This window comes from Triturus cristatus, chromosome 4_2 (genome assembly GCF_964204655.1).
Source record: "Triturus cristatus chromosome 4_2, aTriCri1.1, whole genome shotgun sequence".
Lineage (NCBI taxonomy): Eukaryota > Metazoa > Chordata > Amphibia > Caudata > Salamandridae > Triturus > Triturus cristatus.
Genome location: NC_140586.1, coordinates 454,812,034 through 454,839,721, shown reverse-complemented (window position 1 = coordinate 454,839,721; position 27,688 = coordinate 454,812,034).

Here is a 27,688-nt window from a genome sequence, read left to right as displayed (position 1 = left end):
CCACAATGACGCTGGATCATGTCCCTGATCCCATTGGCACACTGCAGCACACCTAGAAACAGCAAGTATGCACCAGTCGACTATGTGCCCAGAGGGAGCCCTTCCCACACATCACCAATCTCACAACCAACCCATGCACATGTGCCAAACCCAGCAAAGCGGCGTGTCTGTGAGCCACGCTGACAATGTAAGTGACACTGCATGACGAATAGCATGGCTGAACTCAATACATCATGACATGTTGCACACCACAACACTGAGGTGGCTGAGTGTGGACCACATCTGTAAAGGAGCAGTTCACACTCTGACACATCCACGTGCACAAACAACCCCTGATGTCAACAACACATCTGCAGACAAACCATGCCCCAGAGTCCCAACTCCCACCAAGAGCCCAATTTACCCAAGTATGCAACGTCTCAGCACAGTATAAGCACAGAAGTCAAAGGCACACCGCCTGAAAGGGATAAGGGGCAGCAAAATCAGAGCTACAGGGGCGACTCTCCTAAAATGCTGCACACATACATAACATTCAGAGCACATCAACAGTGACAACAACGTGGTACAAACTGCAACACGTTCACAACAGAACAGAGGACACAACTGGTGCCACTTGTGTGTAGAAACTGGCCAATCACATTTGGCATAGCAGGGAAATGTGAGATGATACAAGTACACACACATATCCGTGATGTTGTCGAAATGTCCACTGTCCCGCATCAAATAGGCAGCTCCTCCCAAACAGTCACAATGTACATTGTCATGCAGTCTGTATGTAAACTTGTACAATGCGTCAACATACATGTGAACACAATGTTAAACTGCATCGCCCCTTCACATTGCAGAGGGAGAATCAACACCTCTTGCAGAGCAGACCTAACATCTCTTCACTGATGATGAAGAGGACCTCATCAACATCGACACTGATGCCCTCCAAGAGCTCATGGACAGCCTAGGCACCTCACCTCCAGGAGCAGGGCAGCCTAACTGCATCGAGGAGACCTCAGCCCCTGCACAGACCACACAGCAGGAAGCACCCACCACCACGGCTGTCTCCCAGGATCCCCACGAACAACACATGGCCTTCCAACGCCGTGTGTTGGGGTGCCAGGAGAAGATGGCTGATCAGGTGCGGGTGGGGTTCGACCTCATGGCAGACAAACTAGATACCACACGTGGGTGTCTAAGTCCCATCAGGGACCACTTACAGTCCCTAACAGACACCCACAGTCTGCTCCATGCTCTCCAATGATCCATGGATGACATCGCTGGAGTCCTGACTCTGAGACATGAACAACTGTCTAGTCAAAGTGGCTCCAGAGATGTCATCCGGGAGTTGGGAAACATGTGGAGGATCATGGAGAACATAGAGCGGTTACAGGCGGAAAGAATGGCTGCCACGGCTGCACACCAGTGAGATGTAGCTGGGTTCCTCCATTCCCTGCAGACCCTCATCATGGCATTGCTGCCACAAGGCCTGGCACTGATGAATGCTGCTGCTACTACTCCATCCGCATCTCCACCCCCTGAAGTGTCAGTGACACACAGTGCTGCAGAAAATCCACCTCCGGCCACTGATGTGTCACCGCCACACAGTGATGCAGACAAAACAACACCACCCACATGTGAGGCACATGAAACATCAGAGGACGAAGATGCAGATGATTCTGCCTTAGTGGTAAGAAGGAAGCGGTAGCATTCATCTCCGCCATATGGCCTGTTTCTGCTTGGTTGTGCCCTCTGCATCATCACCTTCCACTGTCTCCCGATACACTCTGTGACACTCAACTTGGACCTCGACATGGACTGCCATATTCTGTTTGGTTACCAATGTCACAGCAATCAGACTGCGGACTGAACTCTTTCTCTACTGATGAACTTGCCAATCCCTAAAGGACTCTGGCTGGCCCTCCACGGGGCAACGATGTAAAGTGGGGTTTGCATGGCCCTGTACTGCTCCAGCTTCACCAATCCACTGAATGTAAATAAAACATTCTAATTCACACAGCTGTGTAATGTCTATGATCAATTAAGTATGAAAGTATGGATGAATATAGGGGCAGTGATTCCCCCTCATATCCATGTTGCTAAGGTTGTGGGACCTGAGTCACAGGGTGCAACTCTCTGCATCATGGTGGTACATATTTGACCCGAAAAGAAGCCCTGTTGTCTTTTCTTGGTCACAAATGACAGCCTTTATGTCATGAATTTGGACACATGTGATACGCTGTTGAGTGGGATTAAGTACTATCTTTGACACCCTGAAATGGCATTTTGAATACATGACAACCTAAACAGCCTCTCTGTTCAGAGGTGACACACCCACCATCTAATTGCCATTTGTGAGATTGTTAGCACTAAATGTTGCACTTACACTTGTCAGAGTGATGTGCTGATGCAAAGGAGTGACATGCACACAGGGAATGTGTGTTTGAATTAATTTATTTGCACATGCTGTGCCTGTGGTCATTTTTTCCTGTCCCATGATTGCTAAGGACAGTCACAATGTGACGTGCTCATGTGAAGAAATTGTTAATGAATGTGTTCCTTCGAGCTATTCCTGCTGCAGCTGCACTGGGGTATGGTTCACCTGCCTCCTCTTCATCATCATCGTCTGGTGAATCTGGCACTTGGATACATGGGGCATTGGTGCGTACACATATATTTTGCAACACACAACATGCAATGATCATCTTGCACACTATTTACTGGCTGTACAGGAGTCTTCCACCTGTGATGTCCAGGCATGTGACTTTAACACGCCAAATGAGCACTCCAAAATGCCCCTGGTGCATTTGTGGGCCGCATTGTAGTGCCTCTGGGCCTGGGTGTTCGTGTCTCGGAGGGGTGTCATTATCCACGTGCAGTGTGCATATCCTTGATCACCTGTGACAGGGGAGAAAGATATGTGTCAATCGGTGGTTCTGCATTCTGTGTTGGCAGGCTTATTAGTTTAGTGGTGTGCGACTTTGGGATTCATGTTTGACATGTATTACTGGTGGCAAATGAGTGGCATCCATGTGCATTACGTTGCTTCACAGCTGCTCCTCACTCCCCCTGAGTCTATTTACTTGTGTGCACTGCGCGGTTGCATCATTTGCACTCCTAAGACACACCATTGTAATGGCTGTCTGCGCATGTCCACAAGCCTGACAATGACACTGTGATATTGGCCGTTGACTGTGGTCGGCCAAGTGTGTGTAGGCTTATGGTCAGGATATGGTGGACACAGAGACACAGGCAGTATTTACTTTGGTGGCCATCACGGAAGTGAACCACGCCCAGAGCCCGGGCTTTTTAATCCCACTCCTATGTTGGACTGGCGTATGCTGGCCCAGCCCACTCCGCTTTCGCTTACAGGGGGGTACAACATAGCTACATGTCCAAGAATATTCCCCACTGCCTGAGGTAACATGGTTGTGTCCACTGTCCACAACTCTACAAACACCAGCAGTATATGTCCACATGGACAAGTCTGTGCTCTGCATACTGAAGTCTGTCCAGCATATCACCACCACACTTGGCATTGTGTACATTCTTATTCATGGGTCACTTGCCTCCTTCGCACAGACTTGGTTCCCACCTCTCCCCACATTCTGCAATTGTGTGGCAGAGGTGCCATGATGTGGATGGTTTGTCTACATGGCTGGCCACGGTTACCACAGTTACTTGTGTTGTCATGTCTGGTAGGTGGGTATGTTGTTTGGCATGTTGTATGTGATTTTTAAATTTGTGCATTCCCACAGTTGTGAGTTGCATGATTGTGGAGTTGAGGTGTGTGGTGTGTTCATTTGGTACTTACCAACGACCAGTGCATTTCCATAGGTGCCATCCTGGAAGCACTGGTTGATGATGGACTGTCGGAATATGTAGGAATCATGCACAGTGCCTGGGTAGTTGGCGACGACATTGGTGAAGAGTCCCTGGTGATCCACTATTGCCTGCACATTGATGGAATGTGTGTGCTTTCTGTTGCAGTAATTGTGTGCAGTGTCGGGAGGGGGCACAAGTAGGACATGTGTGCAGTCAATTGCCCCAACACGTGCGGGAAGTCAGCTATAGCGTAGAAGCCTTGCTTGGTCTCCAGCTGTTCCTGCACAGTATGGGGGAAGTGAAGGTGCTGAGGTACCAAGCTGATGATGGCATCAAAGACAGGTGTGAGGAACTTTGATAGGGCTGGCTGTGATGCTCCTCCGACTCTGGCAGTTGTTGGTTGGAAGGTAGCAGAGGCAAACAGGTGCAGCACAGCCAGCAGCTTTGTCTGTGGAGGGATGTTGCTTCTCCGCTGTGTTGGTACCGTTAGCCTGTGGGCAATGTTGGTGGGCAATGACATCCTATGCCATTAAGTCTGTGAGGCTGGTGCGTTTTCGGAAGGTCCGCTGTCTTGTTCTGCGCTGCCTCTGTGGTAGTCCAGGGGAGGTGGTCAGGGGGGCTGAGGGTGGTGGCGGTGGGTGTTGTGGCCCTCTTGGGTCTCCGAGGTGCAAGATCATAGCTCCATTGCATGTGTTGGTCTTCAGATGTGGCACTGGGCTGGGCTCCCTTTTATACTGCTAATTTCTAACTATAACGTGCCTGAATCCTATGTTTTTTTCTGTGAATTTCAAAGGTTTTTTAAATGCTAATTTCTAATTATAATGTCCATTAAACCTATCTTTTTTCTGTGTTTTTTAATTATCAGCCCATTCTCAACTTGGTGAAAACTGCAAATCTCACCACTCTTCCATCAATACCTTACGCCAACAAAATCGCCACAAACGAGAGCCACAACTAACGCTAATGTAATGCAAAGTAGGCGTTCCCGTGCAAACAAAATACAAAAACACCACTTCTCCATATTTTCAACGACCAGGAAAATCTGCAATGCGATCCAAAAAGCAGGCGATAAGCCGAGTTAGCAGTAAAAAATTAACATCTACCTTTAACTGGTGTAAAGAGGTTGACTATCTACTCCGTGAATTGGATCCAACTCACAGCCACATCTAAAGACCAACACGTGATAGAGCTACTGATTATGCAGGTCCGACACGCAACAAGACCACAACACCCAGCACCACCACCACCAGAACCTCCCCCCCGCACCACCCCCCTTACTTCCACCAAGGCAGCACAAAACAGGACAACGGACCTTCCCAAAACACCATGCCTTTCAGCCACACAATAGCTGAATGTTGGGAGATGTGGCAACCAACTAAATATGAAGGAGGTAAGTCACCCTTCAACAATAGAGCACACAATGCCAAGTGTAACGCTGATGTGCTGCACAGACCACACTATGCAAAGCACAAACCTCTCCATGTGGAGATATACTGTTGATACTTGTAGTGTAGTGCACAGTGGACGCAACCATGTTACCTCAGGCAGTGGGGTAGATGTCGGTCATGTAGCTGTGTTGTTCCCCCCTGGAAGTGGAAGTGGAGTGGGCTGCTCCAACGTACGCGATTCCAGTGTAGCAGTATGAATAAATAGGCCAGGCCTTAGGCATAGTTCACTTGAGGGAAGACCAATGAGTCTGTCACAGTGGCACCCCTCACCCTGGCACATGGCTGCCACCATAACCGTGGGCCTCCTCGACACAGGCCCCCTGTGAACCCAGCAGCACAGCACCGCAGACTTATGTCTGTACTGACTACTGCCTTCGATCTACACTGTGGACAGCAGCGCTCACAATTCAGATGGAGTGGCGATTGCAGATGTCACAGTCCAGTTCGCAAGACACTTTGCTTCCAATGAGGCCCGCCCAGACCATGCATCATCGCACGGTGCGCACATGCTGTGTGCTTCAGGTGCCAATAACTCACTGCACCATAAATCATCGCCACTTTGCTGTGCGCCCATCCTGACCTCTGCCTCCGCCCTTCACTGGGGTTACACGGTTCACAATTCAAGATTAGTAGCGACGCAAATTGTGTAAGATACTATAATGGGTTAAGAAGACCACATGCTCCCAATCTGTGCAGCTCAAGTCAACATCACCTGCCTGTGGGCCTTTGCTGACCGCTGCCTCCGGCCTACACTGTGGAAGACTGACGACACGTGGTGCCAACTAACCCTGTTCAACACAATCCGATCCCATATGTGTAAGTGTGTCCCGAGTCCTGAATTGCAGCGACCACAGCACCAGACTCCATTTGATCAGTGAGGGGTATTTCCATATGGAAGGCCGGCGACACTTGGTGCCACTGAACCTGCACTACGCAGGCCAATGGGGCCACCAACATATGCACATGGCTGTGGGCCCCTGCTCACCGCTACCTCTGGCCTACACTGTGGAAGACCGGTGACAAATGGTGCCACTAACCGTCTTCAACACAAGCCGATCCCACATGTGGAACTGTGTCCTAAGTCCTGAATGGTAGTGACCCTAACTCCGTGAGACAACCACAGCACCAGACTCCCTTCTAACAGTGAGGCATATTTCCATATGCAACGGTGGCGACACGTGGTGCCAATAACTCTGTTCAACACAAGCCGAACAATCCCACATGTGGAACTGTGTCCTGAGTCCTGAATGGCAGTGACCCCAAGTCCATGGCAGCGACCACAGCAGCATACTCCCTCTGATTAGTTAGGCATGTTTCCATATGCAACGGCGGCAACATGTGATGCCAATAACTCTGTTCAACACAAGCCGAACAATCCCACATGTGGAACCGTGTCCTGAGTCCTGAATGGCAGTGACCCCAAGTCCATGGCAGCAACCACAGCAGCATACTCCCTCTGATTAGTTAGGCATATTTCCATATGCAGCGGTGGCGACACGTGGTGCCAATAACTCTGTTCAACACAAGCCGATCCCACATGTGTAACTGTGTCCTGAGTCCTGAATGGCAGTCACCCCAAGTCTGTGGCAGCGACCACAGCACCACACTCCCTTCGATCAGTGAGGCAAATTTCGATATGCAAGGCTGGCAACACATAGTCCCACTAACCCTCTTTAACACAAGCCGATCCCACATGTGTAACTGTCCTGAGTCCTGAATAGCAGTCACCCCAAGTCTGTGGCAGCGACCACAGCACCATACTCCCTTTGATCAGTGAGGGGTATTTCCATATGTAACTACAGACTCCAGTAAGCAACTAACTATCACAGTCCTACACCCTATAGATTATCCTTTTAGTATCCTCGCGTCAAGAATTTGTTTCTATATCAGTTATAGCTTTACTACAATGACCAAATTAATCTTCAAATGCAAACTAACATGGAATAGCAGTCTACACTACAGGCAGCACAGCTCGCAATTCCAACTTTAAATGCTAATTTCTATCAAGATTGTACTCAGAAAATACAACACTTTGTCAATGTATTCTATACTTATTTCATCTTTTTATCATACGCCTACACTGCACTCAGTAGGGCTCACAATGAAAATTATTTCTTCATTCATTAACTACAGAGTCCACTAGGCAAGTAGCTATTACAGGCCTCAAATCTACATAATATCCTTTTAGTATCCTTTCTTCGTGAACATTTTTTATATCAGTTATAGCTTTAGTACAATGACCAAATTCATTTTCAAGTACAAATGAACACTCAGCAGTCTACACTGCGGGCAGCAGACCTCACAATTTGAATTTTGGAAACGTGGTGCCAACTAACACTGTCCAACACAAGTCGATCCCACATGTGTAACTGTGTCCTGAGTCCTGAATGGCAGTGACCCCAAGTCCATGGCAGCGACCACAGCACCAGACTCCCTTCGATCAGTGAGGCATATTTCGATATGCAAAGCTGGCGACACATAGTCCCACTAACCCTCTTCAACACAAGCCGATCCCACATGTGTAACTGTGTCCTGAGTGCTGAATGGCAGTGACCCCAAGTCCTTGGCAGTGACCACAGCAGCATACTCTTTGATAAGTTAGACATATTTCCATATGCAAGGCTGGCAACACGTAGTCCCACTAACCCTCTTTAACACAACCTGATCCCACATGTGTAACTGTGTCCTGAGTCCTGAATAGCAGTCACCCCAAGTCTGTGGTAGCGACCACAGCACCAGACTCCCTCTGATCAGTGAGGCATATTTCCATATGCAAGGCTGGCGACACGTAGTTCCACTAACCCTCTTTAACACAAGCCGATCCCACATGTGTAACTGTGGCCTGAGTCCTGAATGGCAGTCACACCAAGTCCGTGGCAGTGACCACAGCACCAGACTCCCTCTCATCAGTGAGGCATACTTCCATATGCAAGGACAACAGCACGTGGTGCCATTAACCTTGTTCAACACAAACCGATCCCACATGTGTAACTGTGTCCTGAGTCCTGAATGTCAGTGACCTGAACTTCGTAACAGCGACCACAGCACCACACTCCCTTCGATTAGTGAGGGGTATTTGCATATGGAAGGCTGGCGACACGTGGTGCCACTGAACCTCCACTACACAGGCCGGTGAGGCCATTAACATATGCGTGTGGCTGTGGGCCCTTGCTCACCGCTACCTCTGGCCTACACTACGGTCAGCACGCCTCACAATTCAGATAGAGTCCTGATTCCACATGACGCAGTCCAGTAGCCAAGACACATTGCTCCCAGTGCGGCCCGTCCACACCAAGCATCATCACAGGCTCAACTTAAAGAGTCTTTGAAAAGTTGCGGAGAAGGTTAGTCGCACCCTGATCTGTATAGCCATCATAGGCCTACAACCCCCTTGGCGCGGACTTCAGATGCACAGGGTTAGTACCACCCAAAAATCATATGGCCATCAGGGGCCTACCACCACGTGCACACACTTGAATTCCACAGGCTTAGCGGCCCCAAAAGCTGATGTGGTCTCCGCCATCGATGACTCAGGACTCAGCGACATGTGTGAGATCTGCCGGGCCATGAGAAGCTGATGTGGTCTCCGCCATTGATGACTCAGGACTCAGTGACATGTGTGAGATCTGCCGGGACGTAGAGAAGATGATGTGGTGTCCGCAATTCAGGACTCAACGACATCTGTGAGATCCACGGAGAAGCTGATGTTGTCTCCGCCAATCATGACTCAGGACTCAGCCACATATCGGGGATGTGCGGAGGTTTGATGGGCACGTGGAGTGCCCACTGCTGCACACTCCGGTGGCACGAGGTAATTATTTGCTCATGGATGCAAAGAGGCGGCAGTGTCTGTCTCTCTTCCTCTCTCTCTCTCTCTCTTCCTTCTTTTCCTTCTATCTATCTAACTCTTTCTCTTCATTCTCCCTTTCTCACTCCCTTTCTTTCTTTCCCTCTCTGGCTTTTTTTCCTTCTCTATTTCTCTGTGCCTCTCTCCTTTGATATGCCCATTACACACGTCCTTATTTTGTGCTTTATTTTCCAAGCTCTGTCGTCAACATCCATGGTCCCCACAGGAGTGTTCCGCCTTCTTGTTTTCTACTACATTTGTTACATTTTGTTTTTTAATTTATCATTTATATATATGTTAATAAAAAAAATAAATTTTGCAAATAGTTTTTCATTTATCATTTACATATATATTTATAAAAAGATAAAGTAAAAAAAAAAATAATAACGTTTTTGGTTGTTCTCTTAACTGCTGTGTGACTCTTTCTTGTTCTTATTACTGTTGTTTGATGCAGTCCACCATAGTGTTAAATTTTGGGGCACTTATTGTGGGAATACTGGTGATTTCTGCAGTTTACACCAACTTCTGAATTGTGTGTTAGATTTATCTCAACTTTACTTCCATTAAAGTGCTGATAATGAAATGCAGACTAGCCGTTCCCGTACAAAAAGACACCAGATGCACATTTGTGATTTATTCTAAATACTAAAATCCTGTATTGAATTGCACTGAGGTAGTGGCTGCACTTACAGTGTACACACAAAATCAATTAAGAACTCTCATTGTATTTATATTGATTGGGAATAGTGCGTCAAGTGCTGGATCTTGATGAGATACACTGCTCAGTTCGTATATTGTTCTGCACACGAAAAAAATCACATCACAACTTTCACACCAAGTGCAATGGGAAACAAATTCCGGCGATAAGCCACGTTAGCACCAGGTATTTTACACCTGCTTTCTGCTGGTGTTAAGCAGGACGACTACATGCACCATGAAACGGAACACAGCCAAGAGCCACACCAGAACACCGACAGGTGCTCAATGAGCATGATGCAGGGATAAGCATGAGGGCCAAAATACTCATCGCAACAACTCCAAGACCGCCAACGCCCCCCAAACCCGCATCTGAGCAAGTGTGTCCCTGTGGTCATTGTCTTAGCATTATAGGCACGAGCCCTACAACATCACAGTGTGCTGTCACCTCAGCGTCGGCAGTGAGCCTGGACATTTAGCTACGCTTGCATCCTCCTGCATGCCCAACTGGCATGTGCTGGTCCGGAGTACACAGGTCAGCGCAGGGGTGTGCCTATCCGGCAAGGGGAACAGGGTGTCTCAGACATGTCTGTGTACAGGAAGTGTGGTAAGTGGGTCTCTGTGTACTGCTCTGGCCTGCCACAAAGGCCGCAGCACTCGATGTTGTAAAGTGCCATGCACTACCTCCAAACGGCACTGTGATGGTATAGTTTGAATGTAGCAGGACATGCGCGAATAGGCATTACAATGGTGTGCCGTACGAGTGAACAAGATACAACAGCACACCGTAGAAAAGTGTGGGGGCTCATGGGAGGGAGAAGCAGCTGTTTGGCAATGTAACACACAGTGAACTCGCCCATGTGCCACATGCTGGGCATCTCATCCATGATAACCACTATCGCAGACATCCCACAACACCAACGACTGGCCTTTGTACACATCCTGTATGAATGCAGCGTGGTTTTCACTTCTATGCTCGTTCAGTGGTGTGATGTTGGCGGGTTGTGTGACTTGTGCTCCTTGTTGGTGTATTTCATTTTGGCCATTGTTCGTCTATACTTGTGCTGTACTTAATTGTGCATGTGTGCCATTCTGCCCATCTTCCCCCGTTTCCCCACTCCCTGCTTCTTCCTCTTCCTGGTGCTGTTGTGTCTATAATTTTGTTGCTCCACACATAAACACATGTAAAGAACAAATTAGAATAGTTACTTGATTCTGTTAGGTTTCAAAACTTCTCTCTATTGGCTTATTTTGAATTTTTAATATAAACTGTTTTTTTTAATATTCAACAACACATAGAAGTCAGAAGTGCAACGTATTCTATCAACACACTTTTTAGAACATTCAACAACACGTGCAGGTTAAAATTTCATCAATTTTTTTAAACTTAACGATATGTTTTGCAACATTTTCTCAAACATTTAACGGCACGTGCAGGTTAAAAGTTCACGATTGTTTTAAGTTCGAACAGTGCCTTCCAAATGCAAGTTGCAGCTGTGGTTTAGTTGAGCAAACTTTATCATATGATATGTACTCCACGTTGAAACTGCTTTTTCTTAACCAATCACAAAGATGCTTTTCCACAAAACGAATGTCTACCCTACTATTAAAAAAGAATGTTTTCAACTCCCAATCACGTATCATTTTGTATGGCAAAAAAAAGTACTTCCCCATCTTTAAGCATATCTCTTATTCTACCAAGGAACTGCATGAACTACAGACATCTTTCCATACCTTCCAAACGTACATTCAAAATGCTAGTGTGGATCGTAGGACATAGCTATATTATCAGGTGCAAGAGGTATGCAGAACACAGACGTATTGACTTAGACCTAGGTTTACAAAATGTGAACACTAAATGGTTTACACAGAGAAGATTGAAGTTGCACCAATTGCTACCTTTGGTTAAAACCTCTTTGCATCTTCCACACCCTGACCTTATGGTTGTGCATTGTGGTGGAAATGACCTAGGCACGTTGACTGGGGTAGGTTTGGAAATGCTTATGAAGGACACCTTTGGACACCTCAGCTCAGCACCATGTGACTCTGGGCAATAGCACACGTAATAGCTCACATAATTTCCATGCCGAACTCGAGCGCCTTCAGACCCATAGGGGTGAGTAGTTTGTACATTACAAATACCGTATTGATTTGATACATGCAAATTTACCTTTGCACTCCCTGTAGAACACCCCCTAATCACCATACACAAGTTACAATGTTCAAAACAAAACTTCCTTTGAGTAGGTATAACTACATGCTGACACTACCTGACAGATGTGGCACAGCGGCCAGAGCACATTACTTCACAGCATATGACACACAGTTTGGACTCACGCTTTCATCCCCGACTCCGGCAGCACCTCAGCCTAGCACCATGAGACTCCAGACAATACCTCACATATTTTACGTACCCCAGGACTTTCAAACCAGTAGGAGTCAGCAGTTAGTCCTAGTAGGTATAAACACATGCTGACACTACTTCCACAAGTGTCCTGCAGCGGCCAGGGCACATGACTTCATATCATAAGGCACACAGTTTAGGCTCACGCTTTCATCCTAGACTCCCGCAGCAGCTCACCTTAGCAGCATCAGACTACGCAATACCTCACTTAATTTCCGTACCCAGCACTTTCAAACTGGTAGGTATGAGTAGTTGACTTCGCACCCCCTCTATAGCACACCCTAAACACACCACAGAGGTTACAGTGCTCCTACCCTCCTCTTTCCCACATTTTTCGTCCTTTTTCGCCCTTACTCGCTTCAACGGAATCACAAAATGGCAGCCAACACTTCCTAGTTGCAAACGCTCGCAGCCAATCAGCAGCAAGCTTGTGTTCGTAATGCCACAGCCAATCAGCTGTCAAAATTCTCAAATATCGGTATCTGTAAATTTTTATATTTCTCAAAAACTACTGAGCGGATTTACACCAAATAAACAAAAGCGTGCTTTTAGACCAAGACCCTTCTCCCTGCCAAATTTGGGGTAATTTCGTTCACCCGTTCGACCTGTAGCCTTGTCTAAAATTTCCTATAGAAATGAACATTTAAAAAACACGTTTTGGGACCCCCTTTTTTCTCTGCCCCCCTTGACGAATCACCCCCGAAACTTTCAACTTAGGAGCTGATCTCAACAAAGAATTAGTTTTGAAAATTTCATGAAGATTCATCAATCGGCGCCAAAGTTATTGCGAATAGAATGTTGCCATTTTCCTATAGTAACTAGGTCCTAACTATAACTACCTACTGGCGACCGCAAGTAGGTCATATATATATATATATATATGACCTACTGGCGGTGAATGGAATTACGCCACATTTGACAGGGAGAAAGGTCTTGGTCCAGAAAGCACACCTTTGTTTAAATGGTGTAAAACCGTTCAGTAGTTTTTGAGAAATATCAAAATTTACAGATATCGATATTTGAGAATTCTGACAGCTGTTTGGCTGAGGCATTACGAGCATGAGCTTGCGGCTCATTGGCTGTGAACGGTTGAAACTAGGAAGTGTTGGCAGCCATTTTGTGACTCAGTTGAAAGGAGTAGGGGGAAAAAAAGAGAAAAATTGCATAAGACGGTATAGTAGGAAAACTGTGGACTTAGTTTAAGCAGTCTGTACGGTGCAGAGGCAGGGATTTTGAAGGTTGTGTAGGCCTTGGAAATCACATCCGCAGAACAACGGTGCACAGCATTACAGCAAGGTTGCGTTGTCTCTGGAATTCCTGTCGGAAAAACAATGAGCCGTATTGCTGCAAGCAGGGTGCACACATAGGTAGTGTGAATGTTGTGTAGGCCATGGAAATCACGTCCGCAAAACAACGATGCGCAATATTGTGGCAATGTTCAGTAGACTTGTGGAAATCATATCGGGAAAACAACAATGTGCAGTATTGCGGCCCTCCTTTAATATAATGCTCAGTAATGTTTACTTATAATGCGGTGTTCACTTTTATCACGGATAGTGTCACTTTGTTAGATGAAATTTAATATTATGTGGGAGGGCGTGTTCTGTCCCTGTACGTGGAGCAAAATTAACGTTTAATTGGCTGAGGGGTTCCAACAACTAGCTTAGTGTTCATTGGCTTTGAAGCATTAAAAGTAGAAGTGTTGTCAGCCATTCCCTCCTCCTCTGCGGAATAGCAGGGACATCTGATTGGCTGACGTGTTCCAAGCAGGACCTTCCCAAACTTAATGTTCATTGGCTGTAAACCATTGCAAGTAGAAGTGTTGTCAGCGATTCCCTCCACCTCCACAGAGTATCAGGGACATCTGATGGGGTAACGTGTTCCAAGCAGGACCTTCCCAAGCTTAATGTTCATTGGCTGTGAAGCATTAAAAGTAGAAGTGTTGGCAGCCATTTCTTCCCCCTCTGCGTAACACCATGGACATTTTATTGGCTAAAGAGTTCTGAGGACAAGTTTGCTCCTTATTGGCTGGGAACGGTTCACTGTTGTCAGCCATTTTGTGACGCACTTCAAAGGAGTATGGGAAAAAAAAGTAGTAGTGGGAGCATAGGAACACTATTATCACTGTACAGTGGTCACAAGGTGGTGGACAGGAACTGTGAAGGTAAAAAAATGTTTTAATATATTTTAAGGGCCATTTATATAACTTGCATGGGGCCTACAGATCACAGCGGGAAAATAACAGAGTGTGTTGCGGTCTTCTTTTTATTAAGTCCGCGGGTGGGAAACTTCCCAGGAGCATTATTTACTTAGAATGTGGTGTTTACTTTTCTGATGAGGAGGTGTGGTTGCGCTGCAAAAATTTCAGTCTAGGTTTGAAACAGTTTTTTTATTAAGCAATCACAAATATACTTTCTTAGGAAAGTGAAGCTGTATATATCAGAGGGGTGACAAATAAAAACACACTTCACAAAATATCCCTTAAGCGTTGCCACACCCTCCCTTTTTTTTGTCGCCTAAAGTTTGTAAAAGTGTTGTCCCATATTCTTGTTAATATCAAAGGGCATCAGTTACTTTTCGATAAAGCAGAAAAGAAGTGCTACAAGAAACACTCCCGCAGTACATCATCACAGGTCACAACAACAATAACAAGTAAAAAACAGTTAAACACAAATGATGTCATATTACATAGAAATGTACGCTTTATCAAAATATTAAATGAAGCACTATGTATACAATTTCTTTTTTAGCAACTGCTATTTTATAAAACATCAGCAATGTTACAAACTGTGAGTTAGTAAGTTATCAATGGAAATAACTGTAGTATATGTTGTTAATTTCTCGCACAGATAGATCTCCAACCCCTTTGAACTACTATAAAGCCACAGTATTAAAATATACAGGGTGAGTTTATAGTATTCCATAGGAGAACAAGAATAAGGACCACAACAAAAAAATCAAAATGTTTACAATTTCTATTCTGTAGAACTCAGGAAAGTTCTGTTGTAGTGCTTAGAGGTCGCTCACTGCTCCGCTAAGAGATCACGTACTCCTTTAAGAACGTATAGGATAGTAGTATAATATACACTACTATTCCTATATATTCTATCGGGAGAAGGAGAATATTTTCCAGCGGTGAATGTGCTCAAAGCTTCTTTTCTCCGGGACTTCGAAATCTTTTGTCTTCGTGTCGACGGGTCATAAACTTCACTGAGGTTAGTATCAATGTGAATATTACAATATATATACTCACACTATATGATCCCAGGGGGGAAAAGAGTAAGAACCAGAAACTGCTGACGTTACATATAAATCTTTAGTCTTCGCGCCCACGGGTCACCAACACCTCTGAGGTCAAGTATAGTGTCAATATTATAATATAAAAAGTCACACTATATGAGCTCAAATGAGCCAGAAAAGGAACAGTGTTTTCTCTATTCTGTCTGTTTCTGAATACAAGCTGCTGATGTTACATATAAATTGCAAAAACAATCAATAACACTTTTTTCTAAATACAAATCTTTAAATAATCACAAATAGCTATTTATTATAAATATCTGCTATGCCATAATCAACTTACAACTCCGTAATATGTTTTGTTGTAGCAAAAGAAGAATCCGACGCTAGAAAACAGAACCTGCATCAGAGAATGGACATGCGTAAATAACTCGCAAAAACAAAACTAATCGATCAACGGGTGTGGTTTATATACTTTTGGTTATTGAGTAGTCTATGGAAGGAACATGCGGCTCTGCCCATTTAGATGTCATGTTTAAAGGTTTCGATTTCGATCAGCAGTGCATTGCGGGCACGCGAGTTATAGTTAGCTAAACTAACTATAACGGGGGAATTTCTATGGTTTTGTACGAGAAAAATGTCCAACTAACTATAACGTCCCTGAAACCTATGGTTTTTTCAGTGAATTTCTAAGGTTATTTAAATGCTAATTTCTAACTATAACGTGCCTGAAACCTATGGGTTTTTCAGTGAATTTCAATGGTTTCTCAAATGCTAATTTCTAATTATAATGTTCATTAAACCTATTTTTTTCTGTTATTTTAAATTATCATCCCATTCTCAACCTGGTGAAAACTGCCAATATCGCCAGTTTTCCAGCGATAGCTTCCGCAAAATAATTTGCCACAAATGAGAGCGACAACTAACGCTAATGATATGCAGAGTAGGCGTTTCCGTGCAAAAATAACACAAAAACACCACTTCCGATATTTTCAATGACCAGCTTAATCTGCGATGCGATCCAAAAACAGGTGAAAAGACGCTTTAGTAGTAAGAATTTAACATCGGCCTTTTACTGGTGTAAAGCAGGACGACTACCTACAGTATGAAAGAGAGCCCAGCCCAGAGCCACATCTGAAGACTAACACATGTCATAGAGATACTGATCATACAGCTCCGCCACCCAAGAAGGCCACAATACCCACCGCCACCACCCCAGGACCTCCCCCCAGACCACCCCCCTACTACCACAGAGGCAGCACAGAACAGGACAGCGGACCTTCCTAAAACGGCATGGCCCCTCAGCCACACAATAGCTGAATGTTGGGAGATGTGGCAACCAAGTATGTGTGAAGGACACAAGTCACCCGTCAATAGCAATGCACACAATGACAAGTGTAGCGGTAATGTGCTAGACAGACCTCACTATGCAGAGCACAGACCATGTGTACATGTGTCCATGTGTACACATATTGCTGGTGCTTGTACTGTTGTGGACAGTGGTTGCAACCATTTTACGCCAGGCAGTGGAGAAGATCTCGGTCATGTAGTTGTGTCATCCCCTCCTGTAAGTAGAAGCAGAAGTAGAGTGGGCTGGTCCAACGTACGCCACTCCAGCATAGGAGTGTGAATAAATAGGCCGGGGCTCTGGGTGCAGTTCACTTCTGGGAAGGCCAACGTGTCTGCCACAGCAGCGGCCCTCACCCTGACCACCAGCCTCCTCATCACAGGCCTCCTGCGAACCCAGCGGCACAGGACCACAGAGTTATGCCTTTACAGACTACTACCTTCGATGTACACTGCGGACAGAAGGGCTCACAATTCAGATTGAGTCGCGATTCCAGATGACACAGTTCAGTAGGCAAGAGACATTTCTCCCAGTGCCAATATCTATGCACCTCAACTCAACGCTATGTGGCTGTGGGCCCTTGCTGACCACTGCCTCCGGCCTACACTGTGGTCATCAGGGCTCACAATTAAAATTGAGTCTTGATTCATTAATTGCAGAGTCCAGTAGGCAACTAAGTATAACATCCCTAAAACCTACATAATATCCTTTTAGTATCCTTGCTTCAAGAACTTGTATTATATCAGTTATAGCTTTAGTACAATGACCAAATTCATCTTTCAAGTCCAAAGGAACACTGAATGGCAGTCTACACTGCGGACAGCAGAGCTCACAGTTTGAATTCAGTCTTGATTTATTAATTGCAGAGTGAACTGTACTCTATGTCCTCTGATTTTGTCATGAGGAAGTGACAAAAAGCATTTCTCGATGTCTGTGCTGACTACTGGCTTCGATCTACCCTGCGGACAGCAGGGCCCACAATTCAGATTGAGTTGCGATTGCAGATGACGCAGTCCAGTAGGCAACAGACATTGCTCCCAGTGCTGCCCGCCTGGACCACGCATCATCGCTGGCTGCGCACACGCTGAGTGGTTCTGGTGCTACTAACTGTGCAGCTCAAGTGAATGCCACGTGACTGTTGGCCCTTGCTGACCGCTGCCTCTGGCCTACACTGTGGTCAGCAGGGCTGACAGTTCAGATAGAGTCGCGAATGCAGATGACGCAGTCCAGTGGGCAAAAGACATTGCTACCAGTGCAGCCCGCCCGGACCACGCATCATCGCTAGCTGCGCACACGCTGAGTGCTTCAGGTGCCACTAACTCTGTGCAGCTCAAGTCAATGCCACGTGGCTGTGGGCCCTTCCTGACTGCTGCCTCTGGCCTACAATGCGGTCAGCAAGGCTCACAATTCAAGATTATTACCGATGCAAATTGTAAAAGAGAGTATAATCGGTTAAGAAGAAAACGTGCTCCCAATCTGTGCAGCTAAAGTCAACACCACATGGCTGTGGGCCTTTGCTGACTGCTGCCTCTGGCCTACACTGTGGTCAGCAGGGCTCACAATTCAAATTCAGTCTTGGTTTATTAATTTCAGAGTCCAGTAGACAACTAACTATAACATCTCTGAAACCTATATATTTCGACAATGTATTCCATACATATTTCATCTTTTGTTCCATATGTCAACACTGCCATCAGCAGAGCTCACAACTTACATTGAGACATGATTTATTAATTGCAGACAGAATTGTACTCTATGTCCTCTGATTTTTTCAAGAGGATGTGACAAAAAGCATTCCTCGATGTCTGTGCTAACTACTGCCTTCGATCTACATTGCAGACAGCAGGGCTCACAATTCAGATCAAGTTGCGATTGCAGATGACACAGTCCAGTAGGCAACAGACATTGCTACCAGTGCGGCCCTCCCGGACCACGCATCATCGCTAGCTGTGCACACCCGGAATGCTTATGATGCCCCTGCCTCAGTGCACCACAACTCATGAACTGTTTATGATAGAATCTTTTGTGTATGATTTCAGATCTGCTGCCCCTACCTTAGTGCACCACAAGTCATGAACCCTTTACGATAGAATCTTTTGTGCATTATTTCACATCTCATGCCCCTACCTTAGTGCAGCACAAGTCATGGACCCTTTATGATTGAATCTCTGTGTGTGATCCTGTGATTACTGTTGCACTTGTTGCCAGCACCAACCATTCCCTGAGGGCTGGCTTACACTCACCCCACATGTACACAGCACAGACTTCACTGGACATGTGACCCCGGTAATAAAAAGGGGCCGAGCGCACGTGCTCGTACCCAGTTCCACTATCTACCTAACTGTGTATGTGTGTTCATTATGTATGCATGATGCTGTCCCTGGGCCCTAGCACATTACATTGTGCTGTGGACAGTGCTCGCAATCATGATACCTCTGGCAGTGGGGAAAACTTTGGTTATGTAACTTTGTCTCGGTCATTGTATAAGTACATAGGTAGAGACTGGATCATTAGCGTACTGCAAGGAGGGTGTATAGTGAATGTATAAGTGCTTCGGGATTGGCGGAGTGATTTTATAAGTGCATATGTTGGCGGAGCCTAACCCCCGAGCATGAGCTTGGCTCTAAGTGGCTACCTACCATGTGCCAAAAACCCAAATTTGGGCTTTGCATGGCCCTGTATTGTTACAGCTGCAACACTCCACTGGAGGTGCAATAAACATTCATATCCACACAGATATGTCATGTGCATGATCTTTCCTGTGTGTAAGTATGGATGAATGTAGGGTCAGTGAATCCCCCTACCTTCCTTGTTGGCCATGGTGTGGGACTAGGGTCACAGGGTGACACATTGGCATTTGCGGCCCGCTTGGCGCCAACACTACAACAGAGACACCCGCATCAGTTCATTCCTCATACAGCCCAGAATGGAACCACGCCCATAGCTCCGGACTCATTGTTCACAGTCTCACACAGGACTGGCACACGCCAGGCCAGCCCACTCCGCTTATGCTTACAGGGAGGAACGACAACGCTACATGTCCCAAGTCTTCCCTGTAGTGATCTGCTGATCACAGGTCTAGTAGTCAGTATGCCACAGGCACTCCCTCACTTCTGGTTTACACCCACATCACTCCCATGTAGCACAGAGGTCACAGGACACGTGACCCTGCCAATAAAAAGGGCTAGGCGCACATGCTCAATGCCATTTTCGACCTCTCTCGGGGAGTATCCGTGTGGTGTGCATGTGGGCATGAGGGCCCAGGGGCCTATGACATCACATATAGAGGGTCCATGACTTTTGGGGCACAGACTTGGTGGCACCGGATGCACTGCGGCCGGCACAGGCACACCACCGTGGGATGGTAACTTTCGGTGCACTGAGGTAGAGGCAACGTAACTGCTGAGCAGGTGTGCAGCCTGCGATGATGCCCTGTTTTGGCGGTCCGGACAGCTCAGGTTTTGTGTGCCCTGCTGGACCTCAGTGTAGGCCTAAGTCATCGGACAATGGGGGCCTACCGCCATGTGGCGTGGTCTCGCTGGTCACAGAGTTAGTGGCACCGCAAGGGCTGAGCAGGTGTGCAGCCTGCGATGAAGCCGGGTGAACTGGTATGTAAATAAAAAAGAATGTGCAGTTCCTAAGGGAGGGGAGGGGGAGTGAAAAAGTCTCTTATGGATTGCCCTCACTCACTCTGAAAAATGTCATGCTTCATCATTGGGCTGTGCTCCTCGTCGGGCCAGCGCTGCAATGCCCGACGGGCTCCCGCGAAGGGTCTATTTGCCAGAGATCTTTTAAGAGACAGCCATTAGGTGAGTGAGGGTAAGTGGTCGAGTGGTGAATTAAAATAGGTTTTGTACTACCCTATAGAACCAATTTTATTTGTGGGGTGTACTAACCTAACTAAAATGCGTGAGCCCTGTCTAGGTTTAATGGTCTTGCAGGGTCTAGAGTGTGTATGAGGTCAACATGTTTCTTTCCTTCTGCCCCTAACGGGTCAATCGGCAATTCTTCAGGACCAGTGTCTACAGGAATGGGTTCTCCCAGAACTCTAATACTACCGCAACACCGGTGCTGAGTATTGTATTTTTCACCAGCGCAGTGTGCCAAGTTCCAGGATTGGTGATCTGGATAGGAGAAACCTGAAAGAGACACAAATTATTAAGTTCCAGACCTGGGTCTAGAACAACTGTGGTGCCTTTTAGGCATTTAGATCGATAGTTTTTTTTAAATACACTAATGACATCCATAGTGGTCTGCTAAGGGTATGCAGCAGAATTACTGTGTGTATCAAAACCACCGTCTGTTAGGCGGCGTTGTGAACTAATACCTGTGGCGTGTTGTTATTTAAGTGGTGATATCCAAAACATGCCCTTAGTTAAACTCAAAGGCTCAACAACTCACCCCTGGTCTTGAGGTCACAAAAATGACGGGATTGCCGTAAGAGCACGTCGTTACTCGGCTCTGGAAAAATAAATAACAGGTACCGGCGGGAGGCCGCAGGCGGTTACGCATAAGAGACGTCTTACCGGTATCTTTTAGGAGCATTCGATTCATCGTGTAGCATTATGAAAGTACTCACATTGGGGGGCACGCAACTAGCGGAACTCCTACCCCTGCTCTGGCTCCCGTGGCTGTGCCCTTTGGCGTTGTAGTTTTAACGCAATGTGTCATCGTGTACCAGTTAAAAGACTAGACTGTAATCAAGGTCGGCCATCTTGGGGGTAATTTTTTTTATAGCGCTGCAATTTTAATACAGCTTTATTGAAACCTCGTATGTGAACTGCCCACTAGCGTCATGGTTATTCTTGGGTTTTTTGTGTGTTTATAGGGGGTTGTGTTGACTGGTATTTTATAAAAACACTTACGAGTATATTTCTGAGAGGATACTTAATTCGTTACCTCCTATAAGAGGAAGACTAGGTATTTGCCATATTAGGAGTCACTAATGTAGTGAGTATGCATGGTATAAATATATATAAGTATTAGGAATACATATTGGACTTGGGATAAGTGTAGTAAAAACCGACAGGAGTACAGTTTGGAATGATCCTGCGCGGTGTGATACCCTTCTGAGCAGATGCTAAGTGGTATGGAGTTTGGTACCATTTGCAGGCAGAAAATGCAGCTCAGGGAAGTTGTTCAATGAAGTCATGATTACTGGGATGGGAAGTAGTCCCCCGTAGGCTAAATGCACAAGTATTTAAGGGTTACTCAATACCACCCATGGAATGTCATCATTGAGGCCCCTGGTATTGCTAGAAATTCTGAAAATCCATTTTTGTTCTTTCCTGAACAGGGCTTCCTTGCTGATCAAGGGGTGGGATTCCAGAATGGTCCAACAAAGGTCGTTGGCGCTATGGTTAGCCTCTGTGTAGTGGGTGCACATCTTTGTGTTATTTCTTCTGCACCTGATATTGCTGCGATGTTCTGAGATTCAGATTTTTTCGGGGTGAGTTGTCATGCCCACATACATGAGGTGGCATGGGCATGTAATTAAATATACACAATTGGAAGTGTTGCAATTAGTGTATGTTCTTTGAGACCAGGTGAATGTGTCTGATTGGGTGACCTTTTTGCATACTATCATGCACTGACCACATGGATAGTGGCCAGTGACTGGTGGCAAGTCCCAAAGTTGGTTTCTCAAAGGGGGCTCTTTTTTTATCTTGTTCTGATGAGAAGGTCTTTTAGGTTGTTAGTTCTCTTGAAGGCGAATCTCGGGGGCTCTACTGTGGAATCGCCTATGTTCAGGATCTTCCAATGCTTGTTTATGATCTTCTTAATCATATTAGACTCAGGGGTGTATGTGGTGACACATGTTATTTGTTTGTTGTCAGATTTTTCATTTGTCTGTAAAAGTATCTCTCTGTTTGTGTTGCGTGCTCTCTTACACGCAGTTTTGATGGTGTTACTTGGGTATTCCCATCTTTCCATGTGTGTTGTAAGCTTTTCTTGCCTGTTTGGCTCCTGAGTTCCATTTGCAATGGGTGCGGTTGGTTGGAACTCAGGAGCCAAACGGGCAAGAAAAGCTAGCTGTTAAACTCTCCAACCGGTCACTAAATCTGACAGAAGAAAAGGTCCTACAGAAGGGATTGGGGTTTGTACCCACACCATCCAGAGATGACTTCAGAACCCACTGTGAGATCCACGGCTTTTTTTGAGAAAGGTCCACCTGAGGAGCTTTTTTACTGAACAGGCAATCTCTACACCAAGAGATACTGGACTACGAAAACCCTCAACCTTCACACCAACTGCTACGATGATGCCACCTGAGGTACTGACTTTTGAAAAGGCAGTCCTTAAGGACATCAGCATGCTGAAGCCTAAGGGAACTTTCCATAACACCTCGCACCTAGAAAATTATGCCATCAAAAATCTGTCCAACGACAAATCTATCACCATAAAAGAGGCAGACAAAGGGGGAGCTATCGTCAATATGTCCACAACGGACTACAGGACTGAATGCCCCACACAGCTTAATGACAGCAGATACTATAGCCCCCTGAGAGAACACCCTAGCATCAAAGTGCGGTCCATAGTTATGGAAGCCCTCACACAAGGATGCATAACCAAAAATGAATCAGAATTCCTCATGAACGACAGTCCCCACATCCCGTACTTCTACACCTTGCCAAAAATTCACAAGGGTACCCTACCACCACCAGGGAGACCCATAGTATCAAGGATCGGTCGGTGTTGGAACAACTGTCGAGATATTGCAACCACTTTCTCATACCACTAGTTAAAGTGACTCCAACGTTCCTACAAGACACCAGAGACGTTCTAAACATCATAGAACTACAAAACAAGGAGGGCACCCTTCTGGATTCTCTAATTACCCTGGATGTGGAGGCCCTCTACACCAATATCCCACAACTGGCTACCCTAAAGTTAGTAGAAGAAATACTACGCTCCACCGAATGGACAACCCCCACACCAATCTCATTCATTATAGATTGCGCACATGTTGTACTTACTGAAAATAATTTTCAATTTGAGGAACTCATTTACCATCAAGCCCAAGGGACTTCCATGGGGAGCACGTTCATCCCCCAGTCTGGCGTGTCTGTATATGTCAGACTTTGAGGCCAAACTTATCTTGCCCACCACCAACATGTAGAAGGACCATGTTGTCCTTTGGCGACGCTACATTGACAATGTCTTGGTCTTCTGGAAAGGAGACCAAGACTCAATACCCCTGTTCATCGCATTGGTCAACAGCTTGAACCCGTTCTTACACTTTTCTGCTAATACCTCAGAGAGGAGATACCCTTTCTGGATCTCCTTATATGTCGTACTCTATCAGAGTTGGAAACAAGGACTTACAAAACATTGACGGATAGTCATAGCCGGCTACTTTTTAGTAGTTTGCATCCCAAAGCAATACGTGCCAACCTGCCCTATGGGCAATACTTAAGACTCAAACGTGATTGTAGCAAACTGGAAGACTTCAAAACACAGTCTTCTGAGCTTACAACACACCTGGCAAGACGGGAATATCCATGTAACACCATCAAAATGGTGTGTAAGAGGGCATGCAACACAAACAGGGAGATACTTTTACAGACAAAAGAAAAAACTGACAACAAACAAATAACATGTGTCACCACATACACCCCTGAGTCTAATATGATCAAGAAGATCATAAACAAGCATTGGAAAATCCTGAACATAGGCGATTTCACAGTAGAGCCCTCGAGATTTGCCTTCAAGAGAACTAACAACCTAGAAGACTTTCTCATCAGAACAAGACCAAAAAAAGAGCCCCCTTTGAGAAACCAACTTTGGGACTTGCCACCGGTCACTGGCCACTATCAATGTGGTCAGTGCATAGTCAGCCCTTTCAAAAAAATAGCAAAAAGGTCACCCTTTCAGACACATTCACCTGGCCTTAAAAACACACACTAATTGCAACACTCACAATTGTGTACATTTAATTACATGCCCATGCCACCTCATGTATGTGGGCATGACACTCGGCCCGTAAAAATCAGAATCTCAGAACATCACAGCAACATCAGGTGCAGAAGAAATAACACAAAGATGTGCACCCACTACACGGAGGCTACCCACAGCGCCAACGACCTTTGTTGGACCATTCTGGAATCCCACCCCTTGATCAGCAAGGAAGCCCTGTTCAGGAAAGAACAAAAATGGATGTTCAGAATTTCTAGCAATACCAGGGGCCTCAATGACGACATTCCATGGGTGGCATTGAATAACCCTTAATTACTTGTGCATTTAGCCTACGAGGGACTACTTCCCATCCCAGTAATCATGACTTCCGTGAACAACTTCCCTGAGCTGCATTTTCTGCCTGCAAATGGTACCAAACTCCATTCCACTGAGCATCTGCTCAGAAGGGTATCACACCGCGCAGGATCATTCCACACTGTACCACTGTCAGTTTTTACTACACTTATCCCAAGTCCAATATGTATTCCTCATACTTATATATATTTATACCATGCATACTCACTCCATTAGTGACTCCTGATAAGGCAAAAACCTGGTCTTCCTCTTATAGGAGGTGACAAATAAAGTATCCTCTCAGAAATATACTTGTAAGTGTTTTTATAAAATACCAGTCAACTCATCCCCCTATAAACACACAAAAAAAACCAAGAATAACCATGACACTAATGGGAAGTTCACACACGAGGTGACAATAAAGCTGTATTGAAATTGAAGCACTATTGAAAAAATTACCCCCAAGATGGCTGACAGAGATAACGGTCTAGTCCTTTAACTGGTACCTGATGGCACATTGCGTTAAAACTACAACGCCAAAGAGCAAGGCCAAGGGAGCCAGAGCAGGGGTAGGGGCTATGCTAGTTGCGTGCCCCCCATGTGAGTACTTTCATAATACTACTCGATGAATCGAATGCTCCTAAAAGATACTGGTAAGACGTCTCTTATGCGTAACCGCCTGCGACCTCCTGCCGGTATCTGTTATTTATTTTTCCAGAGCCGAGAAACGACATGCTCTTAAGGCAATCCCATCATTTTTGTGACCTCAAGACCAGGGGTGAGTTGTTGTACCATTGAGTTTAACTAAGGGCATTTTTTGGATATCGCCACTTAAATAACAACACGCCACAGGTATTAGTTCACAACGCCGCCTAACAGACGGTGGTTTTGATACACACAGTAATTCTGCTGCATGCCCTTAGCAGACCACTATGGATGTCATTAGTGTTTTAAAAAAAAACAATCAATCACAATGCCTAAAAGGCACCACAGTCCCTTGAAGAAGCACACATGTACACTTGTTTATTTCAACTACATGTGCATACCCTTCCAGATGGTGTGTTCCTAATAACTTCATGTGGTTTGAACCAAGTTAGAAATGCTTTTAATTTTCCCCATGACCAGCTAATCCACCAATATGATTTCCATTAAAAAAATTAGCCCACGCATGTAATTCACTTCATTATAGGTGGTGACTATCTGCATCATTTTCTAGACCCAGGTCTGGAGCTTACTATTTTGTGTCTCTTTCAGGTCTCACCTATCCAGGTCACCAATCCTGGAACTTGACATACTACGCTGGTGACAAATACAGTACTCAGCACCGGCATTGCAGTAGTATTAGAGTTCTGGGAGAACCCACTGCTGTAGACACTGGTCCTGAAGAGTTGCCGATTGACCCATTAGGGGCAGAAGGCAAAAAACATGTCGACCACATACACACACTAGACCCTGCAAGATCAATAAATCTAGAGAGGGCTCACGCATTTTAGTTAGGTTAGTACACCCCATGAATAAAATTGGTTCTATAGGGTAGTACAAAACCTATTTTAATTCACCACTCACACTCACTCAACCACCTTGACCATTAGCCTCACTCACTTAACGGCTGTCTCTTAAAAAAAGATCTCCGGCAAAGAGCTCCTTGATGAAGCATGACATCCTTCGGGGTGTATGAGGGCAATCCATAAGAGACTTGTTCACTCCCCCTCCCCTCCCTTAGGAACAGCACATTCTTTTTGATTTACGTATCTATTAGGAGCATTGTGCAGATCCTAGTCAAAAGCTCCCGGTTCCTCCTATTTGTTTAAAGCACTGGTATGTCTTCTGCCATGGCGAAATCAAGACCCAGCACCAAATGTAAGACCTGGTGGCCTGCGGAGCGGGGCTGCATGATATGGAGGGTGCCCTGTCCACGGGCCCCGGGCTTGGGGCTTGCAGCGGCATGCGGTGGGCCCTCTTTACTACACGCAGGTTGTGGAAGGTGAGCAGTGAGACCTGGGTGCGCAGGCGTAGGACAGCGATGAAGGCGTGTTCAGTTGTATGTACTCTGCCATTACTGATTCTATACTATGTTTCAGATGAGTGAGCTTGAGGGCTGCAGTATGTTCTGGCAGGTGGTTAGAGACACACCAGTGGTGGAAAAGTGAGCAGTGAGGCCTGGGTGCGCAGGGGCGGACAGTCACCTCTGGGCCGTGAGAGTGGATGGTGTGCAGCAGCCTGGGTACGCAGGAGCAGGCAGACACCTCTGGGCAGCGGGAGTGGATGGGATACATCAGCCTGTGTGCACAAGGGCGAGGAGACACATCTGGGTGGCGAGAGTGGATGGGGTGCAGCAACCTGGGTGCGCAGGGCAGGACTGTGATGAAGGCGTGTGCAGTTGTATGTACTCTGCCATTAGTGATTCTATACTATGTTTCAGATGAGTGAACTTGAGGGCTGCAGTATGTCCCGGCACATGGTTGGAGACTAGGGGTGGGCGGAATTTGCGGAATTAACCTTCGCAAATTATCGCGAGAATGTTTAAAATTATCGCAAACAAGCAGAAATATCGCGAAGATGCGGAAGGTTTTTTCCGGCATGTTCGCGCGATTTTCTGCATGGTTGCGGGTCGCCAACTTACCCATGTGGCTGCTTGCGGGCGC